Source organism: Trachymyrmex cornetzi, unplaced genomic scaffold (genome assembly GCF_001594075.2).
Source record: "Trachymyrmex cornetzi isolate Tcor2-1 unplaced genomic scaffold, Tcor1.1 scaffold485, whole genome shotgun sequence".
Classification (NCBI taxonomy): Eukaryota; Metazoa; Arthropoda; class Insecta; order Hymenoptera; family Formicidae; genus Trachymyrmex; species Trachymyrmex cornetzi.
In genome coordinates this window covers 228,131-234,059 of record NW_017299674.1, presented here as the reverse complement: position 1 = coordinate 234,059, position 5,929 = coordinate 228,131, and positions in this window count along the sequence as shown.

Below are 5,929 nucleotides of genomic sequence, written 5' to 3'. Positions count from 1 at the left end.
GGGGGAGAATTTAGAGGGATGGATGGGGGAAAGAGGGCAATTTTTTAGGACAGGGGAGTGGAGTTGGAGAGTTGGCAAAGGGGGGAATTGGAGGGGGAGAGGGTATGGGATGAGTTATGGGAAAGGGATAGGGAGTTGGGTGGAAAGATGGGAAAAAATAAGGGTAACGAAATGTAATAGGTGGTATGGATGAGTAAAGGGGGAGGGGGTGCCGGAGTATTTAAGAAAGGGTTGGAGGAGGGGAGATGGAGAAGGGTGGCTAGATTTAGATTAGGGAATGAGGTGAAGGAAGGGAGGTATTGGGAGGATGAGGGGGAAAGGAAATGCAGGCTGTGTGGGAGTGGGGCGGAAACATGGGAGCACGTGTGGGAGGGTTGTAGGGTCTGGAGGATGAGGGAAGTATGAGGGGAGCAGGATGTGGTAGGGAGAATTTTGGGGGAAGAAAGGGAGGGGGAAGGGTGGATGAGGGAGGTGGAGGAGGAGAGGAGGGCGAGAGGAGGAGAGGGAATAAAAGAAGAGGAGGGGAATGAGGGGTGGGAGGGGGAAGAAGAGGGGGAGAGAGATAAAGAGGGGAAGGGAGAGAGAGGGAGAGATGACGGCATAGAATTAAGTTAGATTAAGTTAGGTTGTAACCGAACTCGAAGCCAATACTCACTGTTCGGTCCCTGAATGATTGATGTACCACGGTCGCCACTCCTTTTGACCTCCAAAGGAGAAGGTATTATTCGTTAAGTTAATTGGTCGTCGGTATCTGCAATTCCTTGACTTGATAGGTCGGCTCACTCCGACTCCTCTCAATCGCAGGGGGAAAGGTTTCATTGAAATATAAGTCTCTGTGTTGCAGGAAATTTACAATAATAGTTTATTAGTCGAAGCACTTTCGCTGGATCTTACATTTATTCACGCAACGCCGCTCTGGGATACTGCGCCAGATACGCACGTCGCTTATTAATATTTCACAATTATTTAAATAACACCGCTCTGGGATATTGCGCCAGATACGCACGTCGCTCGTTAAACATTTCACGATTATTTAAATAACGCCGCTCTGGGATACTGCGCCAGATACGCACGTCGCTTATCACTTACTATTTTCACAATTTCGGTACTCACTCATAATTCTTATTCATCCCTCACTCGACTATTCGCGTGGAGGTGAGCCCCCGTTCGTTTTATCGCGCTTGGCTTTCCGGCCCGCGATTGAAACGGTCCCGCTCGAAACCCTTTTACGCCCTTTGGAGGGTAGCCCCGCTCGCTTTCGCGCTTGTCCTGCCGCTCGGAATGGTTTCGGTTAACGCACTCTCCGAACGCTTTCGCGCTCAAGATTATATACCTTCTCGCTACCCCCTCCATGGCGCTCGCATCGCTTCGTTCTCTTTGCGCGCTGTCAGCGCTCACAACCTTAGCCTTATCTTACTAGCTACGCCGCTCAGTTCTGTTCCTGCATTTTATAATTATCTAATTTTTTAATCTATGATTTTATTTATTTTCAGGTACCCCGTTACAATGGAAGGATGCTGCCGTTCGGATTCTCCCGCTGGAGTTACAGGTAAGTATTAACACACAAAATTCATTTACAGGTCATCCCCCCCCCCCCCCGTCTATATATACTATATACATCTATACGTTTCCTTAGCACGACTATTAGTCCCTTTGGTGTCGTAATAATAATTCAGGGACCCCCGGTATTCGGAACGATCCCCAATTTAGCTAGCACGTTTCTTTGGTGCTCAGCATGCACATGACGATGGGTTTTCTTACTATTCCTATTCTAGGTAATCCGCGACTTTTTACGGTCACCCGGTACACGTAGTGGCCTCAAATTTTAGCATCACATCCCGTTGATACAATGAACATAACGATCGCTTTATTCCATCCATTAACTTTAAGTATGCTGCAACGATTTTTCATGGTCACCCGGTATATGGTGGCCTCAAACTTTAGTGGTACGTCTCATTGATGCTTACGATGAACTTAACGATCGGTTTTTCCAATATTTTAACTTTAAGTGTGTCGCGACGATTTTCCATGGTCACCCGGTATACGTGGTGGCCTCAAACTTTACTCACACATCTCATTGGCGTTTACGATGAACTTAACGATCGGGTTTTCCTAAATTGTCACTTTAAGTGTATCGCAACAATTTTTCATAGTCACCCGGTATACGTGGTGGCCATTTAACACGTGTATTTTCGCGGTTTCGGTGCCTTAAGGGCTTTAACGATTTGTTACTAGGGTTGTTTGACTCTCCGCCGACAAATCCTATCTTTCCGAAACCATTGAGGCCGATGCCCCAATGTATAAATAATAAAGAAAAAACAAGTTATCTTTAGTCATGGTCTCTTGGACCGTAATACTATCTTCCCATTATGCGGGCGCTAGACTATCTATCTTATCTTAAATGTTAATTTTTTCTTTTCTTTTTTGACATTTTTTTCTCTTTAGTAATAATAGTGATAATAATAATAATAATATTGATAAGAATAGTAATAGTAATAATATTGGTAATAATAATAAGAGTAATAATAGTTATATGAATAATAATAATAATAATAATAATAATAATAATAATGGTAATCCTAATAAAACTCGTAATAATAATAATAATAATGTTTTCTTTCGCGCGTATATTTCTACGTACGTCAAAATAAATTTGTTCAACTTCACGTACCGCCGGAGCCGCGCTACGCCTTCACCCCTTGTGGCTGCCCTCGTAACTTGCTCCTTGATGCTGGACGCGGCTGCTTTCGGACATGAATCCGGGGACTTTGCGCTGGTTTCAAGGTTAGGTTGTAACCGAACTCGAAGCCAATACTCACCGTTCGGTCCCCGAATGTGTGATATATTACGGTCGCCACTCCTTTTGACCTCCAAAGGAGGTGTTATTCGTTCGGTCAGCTGGTCGTCTCGTATCAGTAAATCCTTGCCTCGATAGGTCGACTCACTCCGACTCTTCTCACTCGCAGAGGGAAAGGTTTCATTGAAATTCAAGTCCGTATGTTGCAGGAAATTCACAATGATATTTATTAGTCGAAGCACTTTTGTTGTTTCTTACAACCATTTGCTTAACGCCGCTCTGGGATACTCCGCCAGATACGCACGCCGTTTATTAACGATTTTACAATTATTTATTCAACGCCGCTCTGGGATACTCCGCCATATACGCACGCCGTTCACTAACGTTTTCACAATTATTATTTAACGCCGCTCTGGGATACTACGCCAGATGCGCACGTCGCGCTTCAGACGTTTTACAATTATTACAACTTCGGTACGCATTCATCATTCGGTCATCGACGCGGAGCGTAGCCCCCGTTCACTGTTTCGCCCTTGGCTTTCCGGCCCGCGAATGAAACGATCCCGCTAGAAACTTGCGGATACTCATCGGTCGAGTCGGGTAATAAATGGATAATAATCCCCGACGATGAAACTCGATAGCGATCCGAGAAGAACTTTCCCCGCGACAACGACGATGATTACTTGACTGTTTTCAGAATGGTCCTAGTTAACGAACTCCTCAAAAATCTCTGGAAGACCACCCATTTCCTGATTCGGACTCGTGACTCCCTGCGAGTCGCCTCGGACTCTGGACTCGCGAATTCTCTCTGGCGAACAGCCTCGTTTCATCTTCCGCTCGCCTTCTTATAGGGGCTGCTTATTCCCTCCTTAACGCTCGCATCATATCATTCGCTCTGCGCGCTGTCAGCGCTCGCAACGTTAGCCACTCTTACTAGCTACGCTGCTTGATTCTATTCCTGCATTTTATTATTATTTAGTTTTTAATCAATGATTTTCTTTATTTTCAGGTATCTCGCCGTAATGGAAAGATGCAGCCGCTCGTGTTCTCCCGCTGGAGTTACAGGTAAGTATTATTCTAATTAAATTTATTTACAGGTTACTAAACTCTTCCGACTGCACCCCCCTTTCTCTATATACATTACATACAGTGATGTATATCCTCACGATTCTAATTATTCATTCTTCCGATGCCGTAACAATATTCTATGTATACCCGGTATTTGTAACAATCTCAAATTTTAACAGCATGCCCCTTTGGTGCTTACAACGATAATAACGATCGGTTTCCCCGACATTTTAAGTTTAGGTGTGTCGCAACAATTTTTTAGGGTCACCCGATATGCATGGTGACTCCAAATTTTAATCACATCGCCTTGGTAATAACGATGGGATTAACGATTCATTGTCTCAATATTCTAAGTTTAAGTGTATCGCGACAGTTTTTCATGGTCACCCGGTATACGTGGTGACTTCAAATTTCCACAGCACATCCAGTTGGTGCTTACAATATTAATAACGATTGCTTTTCTTGATCTGTTAGTTTTACGTATAACGCAACAATTTTTTATGGTCACCCGGTATGCATGGTGATTCCAAATTTAAGTAACACGTGTCATTGACGCTTAGAATGAACATAACGATCGTTTTTTCTTATATTATAACTTTAAATGTATCGCGACAATTTTTTATAGTCACCCGGTATACGTGGTGACTTCCAATTTTAACAATACGTCCTTTTGACACTTAGCATGAACATAACGATTGCTTTTCCTAATATTCTAACTTTGAGTGTATCGTGACAATTTTTTATAGTCACCCGGTATACGTGGTGACTTCCAATGTTAACAATACGTCCTTTTGATGCTTAGCATGAACATAACAATTGGTTTTTACTAGGTTCTGCCCTTTAATTTAGCATATCTCGCGATACCTTTTTTCCCGTCACCCGGTATAATGGTTATTTGCTTTGTGCGTTTATTTCTACGGTTTTGTCGCCTTAAGGGCTCTAACTACTTCTCATTCCTAACTATCTTACATTAACCAATAAGCCTTTTTCTTTCCTTTCCTTTTAATTTTCTTTCTTATCATAACAATATTTACACCTTTTTACCTTAACACTGATATTAATAGAGTAGTGACGCTAATGCTAATCATAATAATAATAGTAATTTTAATAATTTTTATGTTCGTAACGATAATCAAATAAAATTGACAACCCCGCGCGTATGGTAATAACTCCCGAGAAAAACCTGTACAAACTTACATCCCGCCGGCGCCGTGTTACGCCTTCACCTCTTCCGGCTGTCCTGGCGGCTAGCTCCTTTCTCCTTGGCGCGGCTGCACCGGACATGAAGCCGGGGACTTGGCTCCGGTTTCAAGGTTAGGTTAGGGTTAGGGTTAGGGTTAGGTTAGGGTTAAGTTAGGCTACCCCCTCATGGGGCGCGGTCTTGCCGCGGCGAGGGGGCTCGCCCAGGGGATGCCTTGGGGGTCTAACGCGCCCCGTACGGAGTCCTCCGCTAAATAGGAGGACTCTGTACACAGGGTCCGGCACCCCAAGGGGGCCCGCTCTTCGGAGTGGGCCCCGGGGAAAGCCGTTCCGTACGGAACGGTTCCCCATTGTGCCGATAGGGGATGGCGACCCCGACGCAAACGCCCTGTAGCACGGCAAGAGGAGCCGCAGCACTACAGACGCCATGTTGTGCGTCAGGCGCTTCGTGAAGGAGGCCACACAGGCGGGCATGGCGGTGGTTGGCGTTTCTTTGGATGTGCGGAAGGCATTCAACTCCCTGCCCTGGGACGAGATCGGCCGCGCAATGGCGGAACATAGAATCCCTCGATACTTGCGGAGAGTCGTGAGATCATACTTCTCTGGAAGAAGCCTGATATACCCGATGGCAGATGGGGCCATGTCGAGACAACAGGTTGGGAGAGGGGTTTCACAGGGGTCGGTACTTGGTCCACTCCTGTGGAACATTGGATACGACATGGTCTTGCGCCGGTCCGACCTCCCGCCGGACTGCCGGGTCGTCTGCTACGCAGACGATACGATGATCTTGGTGGCTGGCGGGGACTGGGAGGAGGCGGTAATTAATACCAGGCGATCTGCGACGTGACCGCAAGAATAGAGGAG